This window comes from Physcomitrium patens, chromosome 16 (assembly GCF_059467195.1).
Source record: "Physcomitrium patens ecotype Gransden chromosome 16, ASM5946719v1, whole genome shotgun sequence".
Lineage (NCBI taxonomy): Eukaryota > Viridiplantae > Streptophyta > Bryopsida > Funariales > Funariaceae > Physcomitrium > Physcomitrium patens.
Genome location: NC_143425.1, coordinates 2,300,253 through 2,316,046, shown reverse-complemented (window position 1 = coordinate 2,316,046; position 15,794 = coordinate 2,300,253). Strand labels below are relative to the sequence as shown.

The 15,794-nt window shown below is 36.7% G+C and overlaps 1 long non-coding RNA gene across 1 annotated transcript; it reads left to right on the top strand.

The window, feature by feature from the left end:
* The first annotated feature begins 89 nt into the window (after positions 1 to 89).
* On the top strand, positions 90 to 1,288 carry LOC112293339 (uncharacterized). The gene is made up of 2 exons (XR_002972987.3): positions 90 to 262; positions 700 to 1,288. It is a non-coding gene; the product is annotated as an uncharacterized LOC112293339 (long non-coding RNA).
* The last annotated feature ends 14,506 nt before the right edge of the window (positions 1,289 to 15,794 follow it).

The window sequence follows — 15,794 nt, the reverse complement described above, 5'->3', positions numbered from 1 at the left end:
TTCGACAAGGGTGCTTGGCCCTACTACCCGTGAACCCACCCAAGGAGAGACGTGGTTGTAGAGTCACGCACCTCTGCCGAGCCTCCTGCTCGTTGTGCTTCTTCTTATTCTTCGACCTGTTAGTTCTTGCCTGGGTGGTTGGAGACGGCGATGGGCAATCTCATAGACGAGGACTGGCTTGGATGCGGCTGTGGCAATCGAATCGGATCGGTTACATCGTGCTCGAGTGATCAGTGGTATCCAGCATTGAGCTTCGGCAAGGGTGCCTGACCCTACTACCCGTGAACCCCTCGAGACGTGGTTGTAGAGTCGTGCATCTCTGCTGAGCCTCCTACTCTGTTAGAGAATGTGATCGGACTTCATATCTCTTGCGAACCTGATGAATTCGAAGAATGTGTTCATTTTGTATTTGTTTTTGGTATTCTTTTTTGTAACCAGTTTCAATTACAAGTGGTATGAATGCTCATTCGCGATTGCTCCAGCTGCTGTTGCATATCACGCTAACGCATTTTGCGAAAGCACTTATCATTCAACTTGTTCTTTCGATGTTCTCTGCGAACTGCGCTAAAGGTTTGTGCAGTTTTGGAGTCATGTGGGGGTCTAATTAGCCATGGATTGCTTGCGTTTCATCTGATCAATCTCACTGGGTTTCTGGAAAGGTCCTGGTCGACAGGAAGCTGAGTTGTGGTACTGTTGCAGGGGAGACGAGCCAGTGAATGGCGCAAATATAATGAATGCACCGGCGGCGATGGATACTAGACTCGAGGTCGAACAAGGGTGTGTGACCCTACAATCCGAAACGCGAGACTTAATGCTTCGCCTGCGATTGTAGAGTCATACACCTCTGCTAGCCTTCCGGTCTTCCGCTCTAAGCTATTGATGTTGTCATTCCCCTGCCAGATTCTGCCATTCCAGGGACGCATCTGAGCAATGTGAGTGCGCACACCAATTTCGTAGTTTCCGGTGCACATGCTGCGAAGAGGGTTTTTACTTAAAGTAAAACATGGGGCAGGCAGCCGTGATTCAAGCAATTCCACGGCAAGTCTTCCAATACCACATGTTCATCGTTTTCAAAAGAAAATGCTCCTGACCTCCACTGTTACGAAGGGCGGAACCGTCATAAGCCAACACTTCAACCTTGCGTTGAGGTGACATCAAATCTACTGTTCATCGTGGCTCTAACGCGGCGCGACCAGAGGCTCTGTAGTGGTAGCAGGATTAGATACCTCGGGCATTTCCAATTGTATGAAAAACCCTCTATAATCAGTCAATTTCTTGATTAAATCCACATTTGTGTATACAAGGGTTGTTGTGCCCTCGTGTCTAGTATGGGTGCAGTGTGAGGTGTGCACACCAGTTGCATTCACCACTAGGGATCAGTTTTTTCCATCTCCGAAGTGCTGTACTCGTCTTCCTGTTACACACCCATCATTGCCCTAGTTCATTCTTCTCCGTCGAAACAGTACAAGTGACCAACTCTTGCATTGCCGAACACAAAGTTAGCTTATTCTAGACCTAACAGATAGATCTATGTCCAGCGAAAAAACCAGCTCTCCTCACACGGAAGTCGAAAGGCACTATCCCGAAGGTATGAAATCTCTGTCATACTTGCACTGGTAAGCAGCCACTTCGCATTATGGCGCGGGTAAGGAAAAAAGCCACAACAATTCTCTGGTTGCACAGGATCGATGGAGAGACGTCGAGTGTGGGAAGTGAGTAGGGAGGGAGGGAGGGTGGGTCCGGAGGGAGAAATAGCGCCAAAGCATGCTCATAATGGGACTGCGACGGGATGATGTTCTGGAGGAGGACGGGAAAGACAGCTACCAGGCATATCTGAGGCTCTCCTATCAACTTGTGGGACATGTCAAATGGGCCGCCATTGTGGGGTGTATGTGAGTGTGAGAGCGAGTGTGAGAGTGTGTGAGTGTGTATGGATGGAGGGGCTGAGATGAGCTGCAACCAAGCATGACATCCTCTCATCAATGCCGTCCACAACACCAAACAAACAAACTAGCAATCTAACTAACAAACAAACTGACAAAACAAACAAACTAACTAACGAACAAGCAGCGTTGTTGTCTTCAGCTACACACAACACCTGCCGCCACCCAATGATGCTGTGCTGCCGCCGCTGCTGCAAAATCCACCACCAATTTCGCCCACCTTCACACCGACACCACACTTTCTAGCATGTGATGCTGCTGCTGCAACGCCGATGTTTCACCATGTTGGTGTTGAATTCTGTGCCTCTACTTTGATGGATTCGGAGCCCCTAGAAGGGTTCAGGAGTGAGAATCGCATTCTAGCTGAAGAGGTGCCATGTTTTGTTGCATTAGAATTGTTGTTGTTGTTTTTGTTTTTTTTTTTTTTTTTTTTTTTACATTTTTTTTTTTTGGTGAGCTGATGGTTCTGTTGGATTGTGTGAAAACATGGTTTTAAAACATGTTTCAATGGGTGCATGTGGAGATTTAATGGATTCCTTATTTCTTTGAAATCATGAAACCTTGTGCTCTTGGGATTGTGGGTCCAACTTTACAAATATGTGTATACAAATATAACATTTCTTTTTTGGCAATTTTTCTTAAAAAACTCATTGCTTTCTCCATCAATTATAATATCCTGTATGCATATATCTATATATATGCATACATACTCATGCATAAAACATAATCTGTGTTTTGGTATTGAAAATGTAATTTTAAAATATGGCCTTCTTTTCTTTATAGAATATCTCTTTTTACCTAATAAAGGTTAATCTTGTTGGAGATCATTATTTCTAACAAGCATCTTTTTTATCAAAGAATATCTTCTTCCAATTAAATGTTGATATTTGTATATTACATCTTCTTTTATTTATAATTTATTTTTGATGGTTTTTTCAATTGATAAAGCTTTATTCTTAAAAGTGTTAGGTTCTTTTTTTTTTATCTAATATCATTGTTGTTGTTGTTGTTGTTGTGTATTTTATTATTATTATTATTATTTTTCCTTTTACTTCCCATTTAAAGATATGTCCAAAAATATATATTTTTTTCTTTCACTTGGATACATCTCCAACTTTTCACAAGTACTATTATACTTCAAAAATTCAACATCACAACTTTTGAAGATCTTTTTGCTTTTCAAACATGTTAGTTTATATACCTTGGTATCTTCATAATAATCCATAATCACATACTTTGTTCTTTTTGTATCAAGTTTGAACTTCATACAAGTTTGAACATATATGATGCATATAAAAATCTTCATATATGAAATACAAGGTTTTCTATTACTCTAAGCTTGTTGTGCCATCATTGATGTAATAACACTTATTAGATGCCTATTCTTCATATAAAATTCATTAATAATGACTTCACCTCAAAACACATAATAAAAGTTTAAAATAAGAACCATGTTCCTTGCAATCTCCATATTAATACAATTTGATCTTTGAACAATATTATTTTATTGTAGAATATATAAAATTATGGTTTTTTTAAGAATTACTTTATTATTTAAATAAATATCAAATTTCTTTGATATATATTTATTTCTATTATCTATATATAATACCTTGATCTTAGATCCACTTTATTTTTTAATAAAAGCTTTAAATTCTTTAAACCTTCAAAATCACTTATTCTTTGCTTTAAGAATGTGGATCTAAATAGTTTTTAAAAAATCATCGATAAAAGTAGAAAAAATCTTTATTCTTTCTATACATGTGGTATTCCTATGTCCACATACATCAAATTAAAAATCTCCAACAAATTAGTAGTATGTATTATTACATCACATGTAAAGGAGGTCGTTTATTGTTTGTCTTGTATGCATCTTTTACATGCAAGTTACATTGCATTTTGACACATTTTACAAAGATCTAAGCCACTTATGATAAATTAAATTTCTTTCAAGTTCTTTGTATATATTAAACTTCTCTTTGTCTAATATAAACTAAGTAAATATGGCTTTCTATACTCTATTGATCTTCTAACAAATTCTCTTGTTTAGAGCCCTTAGCAACATTTCCAAATAAGATAGATACTTTTAAATCTACAATCTAACTTGACATGGCAGCCATAAAGATCCTGTATTTAGCCATGAATGCATAATCTTATCTTTGACACTTATCTTACGTGTTATTTTTATTCTCCTTTCTACCTTCTTATTTTTCTAGAAATTTTAAACAAAATATTCTAATTTTATATAAATAAAGCTACTATTGGCATTACTATACTACTTTTAGTTTTTCTTATCTTAATCTAAATAGAATTTTAAATCCATAATTTGATACTTTTTTTTTGTGTCTTCTTAATTACTTGTCAAGCATATGAATCTCAAAGAAAGAAAATCCTCAACACACTTTTGTATCTTTAAAAAGAACTAAAAAGTCACTCAAAGATGATATAATATTGAATTAGAATGGCTATTGCAAAAAACAAAAAGACTAGAAAATCTTGAAATAAGACTAAAGACTAAAAAAGTATTCACAAGAGTGAAGAAGGCTTCACTCTTGCTTCCATACATACTCTTAATTAGGAGTTATGTTGCAATGTCCTATAGGACCTCTAAAATGTGTTGACTTTATAAGATACTTATCTTAATTTACAAGGAAAGTTTTCTATATGTATACCACATAGTTAGTTTATTTTGCAAGCTACCAATACGTTGTTAGCTTGTTGACTAAGTTTCTAATCTACCAATCAACTACAAACACATGTAAACTCAACATCCATGTAGCTTTTAGGAAGCTTTTCTAAAAGGTCTTATGATATTAACCTACTTTTATCTATTTTTATCTATTTCTATCTAATCAAATAGGTATTTATTAGAATATTTATATATTTCCATGAAATTACCTCCTCTTCTAGAGACGAGTTCCACGAGGAGCGGTCTTCATATGTTGAAGAAGTCCAAGATGTGGCAAATTATATTTGCTACATACTTTGATCTTTGCTCTCTTTGAAGGTGGTTGATAGGCCTTCTCATCCATCAATAATATCTTATATCAAGGCAAGAAGACCACCTTATTATTTGATCATTATTCAGGCATTTGTGACTTCCTTCAAATAAAACATTTGGAATACTATGAAAAATTGTTCTTACTTCTAATAAAATCACTAAACAATGAGAGTCTCTTCCAAGGTCGTGATATCAAACATGTTATATCTCGCCATCTGTTTGAGGAAGGACATGTCTTTCTTGACGGTCTTCATCTTAATTTTGTCATCTTAAAGGTTGTGACAATCACAATGTCTTATTTAATAAGTTCGTAAATAAAAGCTCTTGAGTTGAATCTACTAGTTGTTGGTTCTCCATCTTTTTAGTGTTACAAATACATAGAAGCTACAAAGAAAGATAAAAGGTAGAATATAATCTTTCTTTAATCTTATTTCTTTTATAGGAAAGATTTGTTATTCTTTATCTTGATTTTGATGGATATTATTGATGAAAGACTTCAACTTTCTTTGCTACAATTGTAAGATTCTTTACTGGCTTCCATATGTATTCATTAATATCATATCCATGCCAATGAATAAGATATTCTAATTTATTTTGGCGTTGCTTTGAGTCTAAAACTTCTTCCACTTAAAATTCTTGATTATTATCCACTTCTATAAGAAGAGGTGGTATTTGTCTTCTTCTCAAGATATTCACTATCTTATATAGCTCAAGAAAGAATACATGAAACATAAGGTGGATCTTGATAGACTCCGATAGATATAATAAAAAAATAATATGATTGATTTGTTTATAAATAAGAAAAGATCCTAGCCTACAATAGTCTAACTTATTACAAGGACAAGTAGTCTTGATATTACAATGAAATAGCCATATCTTATCACCTACATTTAATTGTGGTTGCTCCTTGCGATAGTCATCCGTGTTGGTTTTTGTCATTCTTAAGTTGCATGTAGCTTTGACAAACGATTTGTTAAATCTTTTGCCGCAAGATTGTCAATTTTTAAAAAGTCAAAAGTATCAAGTCATGGATAATAACCATAATTGGCAAAGAAAGATGTTTATTGAGTAGAAAAATGTATCAAATTATTGTATGTAAACTTTACCAAAGGCAAAAGAGTTGTCCAATTATCTTGATGATAGTTAATGATATACCTCAAATATTGTTCCAAAACTTGATTCATCCATTCTGTTTATCCATTAATTTGAAGATAAAAAGCCAAAGAAAGCTTTATATCCATCATTAGAATCTTAAATAGGATTTTCTAAAGTCTTGATATAAATTAAGTCCCTCTATTTGATATAATATCCTTTGATAATCCTTGATAGTAATAGATATTATCAATGAAAATCTTAGCTATTTCTTCACCTGAAATAGATTTTGTACATAGTATAAAATATGCCATTTTGGTGAAGCGATTTATAATTGCGAATATAAAGTCATATAAACTTGAACTTGGAAGATTTTTAATAAAATCCATAGAAATGGAAGACCATGAATGTTTAGATATAAACAATGGTTGGAGAAGTCTATAAAGTTAATGACAAGGAGTTTTTGATCTTGAACAAATGTCATATGATTGGACAAAGACTTTTATTGCCTTCGACGTTTGTAGCTACCAAAAATCTTTAGATATAAGCTCTTAAGACTTGTTGTATCCATAATGTCTTATTGTTGGAAAGTCATGATGTACTTGAAGAACTTGTAAACATACTTCTCTTTTCGGAACATGTAGGCATCTCTTCAAATAGAGCAGATTATTCTTGAATTCGAACTTTGAAACATTATGAGATTTAGAAGAAAGATTCTTGATATCATGAATAAAAGGATCAAAGGGCATACTTGATTGAATTTATTTGACAAAGGTCAAATCAACAATCAATATTAATTTCATTGCTCAAAGATGAAAATGCTCTGATTTTAAGAGGATTGTTCTTTGTTGATCAAAAGATACAACTCCTTCTTTTGATATAAGATAAGAGTGTTTAGAAATAGCATCTGATAAACCTTGTTGTTTTCTAGATTGATATATGATCTTGAAATCAAATCTTTATAATGATATGTTCCAACAAGCTTGGTAGCGATTTAAAATACATGCCGATACAAAATACTTGACATTCTTATAATCTATATATATTATGAATGGACTTAAAGTGCCTTCTAGATAATGATGTTATTTTTGAAATAAATCTATAATTACAAAAAAGTTCTTTGTTATAGATCTCATAGTTAATCTTGGCTACTGAAAATTCCTTGGAATGGAAAGTTACTAGATGGAATTTGTCATTTATTTCCATTTGTGACAATACTACATCTAAGGCAAAGTTTGATGCATCTATTTTCATAAAGAATATCTAAGAAAAGTCAATACAATATAAAATTGGTGCAAAAGTAAATTCCTTATTCAAAGCAACAAACAATGCTTCAACTTCTTTATTCCAATCTAGTTTGTCTTTACAAGTCAAATATGTAAGTGGAGGTACAACTTGAAAAAAGTTCTTCATAAAGTTTTGATAATAATTAACAAAGTCCAAAAAATATTGTTTATCTCTTATTATTTTTAGAATCTTTCAATCTATGATAGTTTGGATCTTCTTTGGATCCATCATAAGGCCTTCATTGGAAATGATGTACTCCAAAAAGTCAACTTGAGTAATGTGGAATACACACTTTTCTATCTTTGCGTATAATCTTGTATCTCTTAGTTTTTGTAATACACAACAAATATGAACTTCATGCTCTTCTATATTCTTATAATAGATTAAAATATCATTCAAATAATAAATGATAAAATCATCAAAAAATCCACAAAAAAAATCATTCATTAGATGTTGGAAAACAGTTGGTACATTCATGAGTCTAAAAAGCATGATATTATATTCAAAATGTCCATATCTACTTCGAAAGTAGCCTTTCGTTCATTTCCTTCTTTGATGTAGACCAGGTTATATGCTCCTTGTAGATCTATTTTTGTATAGATCTTTAATTGACTTAGTTGATCAAGAAGTCATGAAATCAAAGGTAGAGGATACTTGTTATTGATGGTAATCTTATTAAGTCCTCGATAATCCACATATTTGCAAAGATCGATCTTTTTGCTTCACAAATAAGCTAAGAGCTCTAGCTAGAGATTTAGAATGGCATATAAAGTTCTTAGCTAAGTTCTCATCAATGTACTCTTTGAATGTAGCTAACTCATTTGTGATAGGCTATAGATTGATCTAAATGGTGGTTGAGTTCCTTCTTAAAGATCGATGGTACAATCATTTGCAATATGCATGAAAGCTTTTGTACCTATTAATAAGGACTTGGATATAGTAGACTTATGGATTTCTACTTTCCTAGCAAGATCTTGGACTAAACTATGAAAAAAATTGAGATTTCAAGAAATCTAGTCTATTTGAGGGTTATATCTTTCTAACCACGATAATCCTAAAATATTTGGATTAAAAAGAGACTTAATGATAGTAAATATTATTAAACTATTATGACTACTAATTGCTACTTCTACAAGAATGGTTTTATTTGTAACATCCTCAAAAGATAATGAATATCCATCTATTACTTCTACATGTAGGAATTTGATTTTCTTAACTAAAGATATATCTTATTTTTTTACAAAGTCTTTATCTATAAAATAAGTTGAGGCTCCTGAATCTAACAAGGCTAAGACTTTGTGATTTTTTGGTCCTAAACAAAATTCTATTACAAAGCAAGGTGACGTATCAGAGGAGAGAATAAGACCTTTGCTAGTTGTTGTACATAATTCTAGCCACATGGTCTCTATTGTAGCTGAAGCAACTTATTTTTTGATACATTGTCTTCTTTGGCAATTGTGCTTCTGTTAGGGACATAATCCTTAGAACCTTCTAGAGACAAGTTTCTAGAACCTTCTAGAAGTAAGTCTCTGGAACCTTCTAGAAACTTCTTAGTTGATAGAAGATATTAGAGACATAGTCCTTAGAACCTTCTAGAGATAAGTTTCTAGAATCTTCTAGAAGCAAGTCTTTGGAACCTTCTAGAAGCTTCCTAGTTGGTAGAAGTTGCTTGAGAAGCTTCCTAAATAGAAATATATATTAGAATCGAGGCTGAAGAGTTCTTCAGTCTCGACAACACATCTCTTGAAGCTCTAACTCACCTCTCTGGTATTGTTCTTGTATTCATCTGATTAATCTAGTTCTTGTCAGTTCTTCTTGAATTTCTTGTTAGATCTCGAGTCTGTATTAATGTGTTCATGACAGTTTGTCGAGACTTCACTCACCTTACATATCAGAGTTAGTTTCTTCCTCGTTAGAGTGTGAATTATCCCTCTGCTTGGAAGTGTACTAGCATTTTAGAGGTTGCAGATTACCCTCCTCTAAACTGATACTTCTTTTGTTACAATATTGGAGTCTTATTCTTCTTGGAGAGAGTGGATTACTCCTTTTCTTGAAGCTCTTAAGGCATTTTAGAGGTTGTAGAGTACCCTCCTCTAAACCAAAATTGTCTTCTTGTACAGTCATTTCTGTCCTTCTCTTAAAATGGCCGGAGGGCAAGACATTAGTATGACGGAAAGTTCGGAGTCCAAGTTGGATGCTATCATGAATGCCTTCGCTACGTTATTGCAAAGAACTATAGAGATTGAAGGAGTCGTGGCAAGGCTTCATAATGATGGAGCATTTGGGATGGTACAATCTAGATTGTACCAGCCTCAAACTTCTACTCTTGGAGAAGCAACTTTACCTCAGGTTCGACAAGCACCGCTGGTTCTACAACATAAAGAGCCCCGAGTTAGCCTTCCGGACAAGTTCGATGGTACGCGTTCTAAGTTTCGAGGATTCGTCAATCAAATTAGATTGATAACAGTTTTACAGCCCGAACGCTATCCAATGGAGGAATCACGTGTTGGGCTTATTGGAACCTTATTAACAGGGCAAGCTCTATCATGGTTTGCTCCTTTGTTTGAAAAATGATCGTCAATACTAAACAACTTTGAAACCTTTTTGGAGGCGTTTGCGGAAGCATTTGGTGAACATGACAAGGTTCGATGGGCTACAATAAAGATCCGGTCACTACGATGTCGTGTTGTAACACGAGTATATAGTGAAAATAAAAAGAAAGAGGAATTTTATTAATGATCAGTTACCTCGAATATTGGGAGCAACGACCAACTCCAGTGCAAATACTAAGTGGCCAGGTTCGGTCACCCCGTTACAATTAGCCGAGGCATACTGAAATGCTTCGTTCGATTCCAATAACGGGAGTCAGCAGGAAGGAAAAGGACCAATTCACGCGATGAGTGAGCCTGGTTCGAAGAGCCAATTGGATCTAATTTCGAGAATCCAATCCGGGTCCTCTTACCCAATATGAGACCTAAATTGGTCGGGCGACCCAATACAGTCTCATTTCGAGAATCCAATCTAGGTCCTCTTACCCAATATGAGACCTGTATTGATCGGGCAACCCAATGCAGTCTGATTACGGGAAAATCCGGGTCTTACTACTAGACTCTTATCCAATATGAGACCTGAATTGGTCGGGCGACTCAATATGGTCCCGATTACGGGGTTCGATTCTGTTTCAGGCTGTCCTATTCTCTGTTTCATGGAACGTTGTTTTTGGTAAATGGATCTCTTAAAGGTAAAAACGGAGGAGAAAGCTTTGATGGCGAGAGCTAATTTCGGATCTAAACTTTGACGGTGGGAGCCAATTCCGGATCCAAGACGGAAGATTAAAGAAATTCAGAGGATAAGGTTAGGGGGGGAATAAGTTTTTAGGAGTTTTTTTTTTTTTTTTTTTTTTTTTTCAGATCAGAGAGGAGGGGAGGGGGGGGTTTTTTTTTTTGGGATCAGGGAAGAGCTAGCTTCAAGCTCTTGGGAAGGTTACGAGTTTTTTTTCATTGGAGGTTTTTGAAGATCAAGAGGATTGGAGAGGAGCTTCATGCTTCGGGTCGGGGAAGGAAAGATGGAGAATTGGATTTTTCTTCTTCATAGAGTTTTGGAAAGACTGAGGCAATCGTTGTTGAAGTCAGTGTTGTAATGGTGAATCGGGATTTTTAATGAAGTGGGTGTGATCACTCCTGACTGTTTTGTGAAATCGAGTTACGTCTGTAATTGAAGGATTAAAAGGGTGTCTATAGGATTGAGTATGTGGAGTGAATGAAATTTATTGGATTAATCTAACAAGACAGTCAGTGGATACAAGATTGTAAGTACAAAGCGGTATCGGAGATTAGCAGATTGGGTTGTTCGGGGTTCTCTGTAACGTCTAGAGACCTACCGGCTGGGGCAAAAGGGACTTCAACAAGCAGTCGAAGGACATCCGTATAGATTTACGGTGTATTCTTGCAGTCGTTTATATTCCAGCAGTCAAAAACTGATAGACTGCTTGATTATTGGCGAATCTCCATACTACCTTCTACAGCCAGACGTCTCGCGCGTTCTCGAGCAGGAAAGCACGTAATACGACAATGACAAGGGATGCGCTCTACATCAGTCTATACATCAGACTTCAGGCAATTAGCATGCGACATCAATTAGGACGAAGAAGCATTGATAAGTCAATTCTATTGGGGTTTAAGGGATGATGTGAAGGATTTGCTGTTAACTCTTCCTGATCCACAAACGCTCAACGAAGCTATTAGTCAAGCTGTGAAATGCGATAATCGCCTATTCCAATTCCGCCAAGACCAACGTTCAAGACAACATACGATTCGCCATGCCCCAATTATGTCGGCAAGAAGCATGAATTGACATTCAGAGGTAGAAGACATGCAAATTGATGCGGTACGTGTCAAATCTCTTACACTAGAAGAAAAAAAGCGGCGTATGGAGGAAGGTCTATGTTTGTATTGTGGTGAAGAAGGCCATAAAGTTGGAAACTACCCCAAGAAGCAAAATCAATGTATTGTCAAGACTAAGGGCGCGTTTGTTCAAGAAAACGAGGATGCCCAGCCATAATAGGAACCGTGCGGCTGGACAGTGAAATATCGCAACAACAACTAGGTTCCTTTCTTTCCGCTCAACCCGCCCTTTGCTTTACAATCCCGTTGTTTATTGGCCCTCAAAAATTGAGAACCTTAGCATTATTAGATTCAGGAGCATCTGCTTGTTTCTTAGACAAAGAATTTGCGAAGTGTCATAAGATCCCTTTAGTACAAAAATCCAAACCTGTTCACGTTGAGATCATAGATGGACGACCTTTATTGTCTGGTAGTATCACCCATGAATCAAAACCTATAGAAGTGATGTTTAAAGGTCATAGTAGTCATATTATTTTCAATATTATTAGAACCCCATCAAATCCTGTTATTCTTGGTCTTTCCTGGTTGTAAAAGCATAATCCATCAATAGATTGGAGGTTGCGGAAGATGACCTTTCCCACAAAATCACCCAAGAGCAAGCCTAGTAGAAAACCTCGAATAGAGAAATCCTTATTTTTTGGAGCAAGAGCGTTTATAAGATCGCTTAAGGAAGGCACACCGTTTGTCATTTATGCAGCTCCAACTACCAGGGAGAAGATCTCGACAACAAGTATACCTGAGCAATATAAGGATTTTAAAGATGTGTTTCAAAAGAAGAATGCCGACATATTACCAAAACACCGACCATATGATTGCTCCATAGACTTGCAGGAAGGAGCACAACCACCTTTTGGCCCAATCTACAATCTATCGCAGACGGAGTTGGCAGAGTTACGGAAGTACATTGACGAGAATCTAGCCAAGAACTTCATCCGTCATTGAAAATCGTCAACTGGAGCACCCATTTTATTTGTGAAGAAGAAAGATGGCTCGTTGCGGATGTACATGGACTATCGAGGCCTCAACAAGGTAACAAAGAAGAATGGTTATTCGTTACCCTTGATTTTTGGTCTCTTAGAACAACTTGGACGTTCAAAGATCTTTACAAAAATTGATCTAAGGAAAGCTTACAACCTCGTACGAATCAAGGAAGGAGATGAGTGGAAGACAACGTTCTGTATAAGGTATGGCCATTTTGAGTATAATGTCATGCCCTTTGGTCTTACGAATGCTCCAGCGGTCTTTCAACATATGATGAATGACATTTTCTGAGAGTACCTTGACGATTTTGTTGTCATCTATTTGGATGATATTTTGATATTCTCCAAAAACGAGGAAGAGCATGAAAAGCACGTTCGTTTGGACTTGGAGAAACTATGCGAGCGAGGACTATATGCCAAGTTGGAGAAGTATTTATTTCACCAAATAGAGATAGAATTTTTGGGATTCATTGCGACAACGGAAGGCTTGAAGATGGATCCCAAGAAGGTGGAAGCAATCATGTCCTGGGAGGTTCTGAAGATGGTTAGAGACGTACAATGCTTTCTTGGTTTTGCCAACTTCTATCGGATCTTCATCAAGAATTACTCTCAAGTTGCTACTCCTCTCACTCAGTTGACATGCAAGGATAAGCTGGAATAGGGACGTCTAGCGGAGAAGGCGTTTCAAAACTTGAAGATCGCATTTACTACGGCTCTAATCTTGATACATCTAGACTTTACAAAGGCCTTTTATTTAGAAACTAATGCTTCGGATTTTACTTTGGGAGCTGTACTTTCACAAATGGGAGAAGACAAGAAGCTCCATCCGGTTGCATTCTATTCTCGAAAGTTCTCTACTGCTGAAATCAATTATGAGATCCACGATAAGGAACTTCTTGTTATAGTGGATTCCTTCCAAGAATGGAGTCATTTTCTTAAAGGAGCTGTACGCCCAGTGTCCGTATACACAAATCACAAGAATTTAGAGTATTTCATGTCGGCTCAAGTTCTAAATCGACATCAAGCTCGGTAGAGTATGTTGCTATCTAGGTTCGATTTTGTTATCACTTATCGACCTAGAAAGCAGCAAGGACTATCTGATGCCTTATCGAAGAGATCGTATCATGTACCAAAGGCTGGAAAAGCAGCATTTGATTAACAATGTACGACATTGTTGAAGCTAGAGCAATTTCAGCTTTGCGCTACTATTGTGTCAATTGATGCTCACTTCCTGAATCAGATACGTGCTGTGACCATTGAAGATTCAGTAGCCATTGATATTAAGCAGCGTGCCAATGACGACAAGTTCAAGGTGGAGGGAGATCTTTTATACTTTGAGGAGCGGTTATATATCCCAAAAGGACCAGCACGACTCCGAGTTCTTCAATCTCGCCATGATTTTCTAGCTGCGGGATATTTTGGATTCAACAAGACCTTGGAGCTTATTTCTCAAGATTTTTGGTGGCCCCAAATGTGGAAGGATGTGAAAAATTTTGTCCTCTCCTGCGACATTTGTTCAAGATCCAAGAATCCTCGGCATCGCCCTTATGGACTTCTACAGCCATTGTCAATTCCACGTCGACCATGGTTTTCAATTTCCATGGACTTTATCTCGGACCTGCCATCATAGAATTCATTTGATAGCATCTTTGTCGTGGTAGATCGGCTTACAAAGATAGCACACTTTGTCCCTTGCAAGAAGATATCGTCCAGTGAAGTCATAGCAAGGCTCTTGCTCGATAATGTATCTCAATATCATGGACTACCAGATGATATCATATCAGATCGAGGAACCCAGTTCGTATGTCAAGGACAAGAACTCGATGAAAAAAACAGTTCAGACAAGTAAGCCTTCACTCAAAGAAAAGTAACAAAATATGAATAATAAGTATGTATATTGAAAAGAGAAACTAGAATGGCTATTGCCAAAAGACAAGAAAACTAGAGACCCTTGAAACTAGACTAGAAGCAAGAAAGGAGTTGACAAGAGTGAAGAAGCCTTCACTCTTGTCTCTATATATATAATCTAATTAGGGGCTACGTGGCGACGTTCTATAGGACCTCCAATATGTGTTGACTTTGTAGGACACATGCCTTGACTTACAAGGCAAGTCTTTCTACATGTGGGCCACATAGTTAGCTTGATCTTCAAGCTATCAACATGTGTGGCACATGGCCAACTTGTTGACCACGTTTCTAATCCAAAAAGTCAATTAAAGACACCTATGAAGTCAAAGCAGTGTCTAGGAAGTTTCTAGGAAGCTTCTATATTAAATATTATAGAATTAACTTACTTTTATCTACTTTTACTTACTTCTACCTATTTCTATATGTAATTATTAGCTTACATGATTATGGCCGTGACATTACCCCCCCTTCTAGAGACGAGTTCTACGAGGAGTGGTCATCATATGTTGAGAAAATCTATGATGCGACGAATTGTATTCGCCACATACTCTGATCTTTGTTCTCTTCGTAGATGATTGATAGGGCCTCTCAACCATCGGTAGTGTCTCATACTAGGGCGAGAAGACCACCCCGTTATTTGATCATTGTTGGGGCCTTTGTAACTTCCTTCGAATAGAATATTCGGAACACCATAAGGAGTTGTTCCTACTTCTAGCAAAATCACCAAACATCGAGAGTCCCTTCCCAAATCGTGATACCAAACGCGTTGTATCTCACCATCTATTCGAGGAAGAACATGTCATTCTTGAAGATCTTCATCTCGATTATGTCATCTTGAAGGTTGTGACAATCGTAATGTCTCGTCCGACAAGTCAGCAAACGAAGGTTCTTGAGTTGAATCCGCTGGTTGTTGGCTCTGCATCTAATTAGCGTCACAAATGCAAAGAAGTTACTAACAAGGATAGGAAATTGAATGTTATCTTGCCTCAATCTTGTCTCTTTTATAAGAGAGATTTTTATCTTGGTTTTGATGGATGTCGTTGATGAAAAACTTTGACTTTAGCTGATGCATTTGCTAGATTCCTGGAAGGCTCCCATGTGCGTTCACTAATATCATATCCGCGCCAATGAACAAGATATTCCAGCTTATTTCGGCGCCGCCTTGAGTCTAATATCTCTT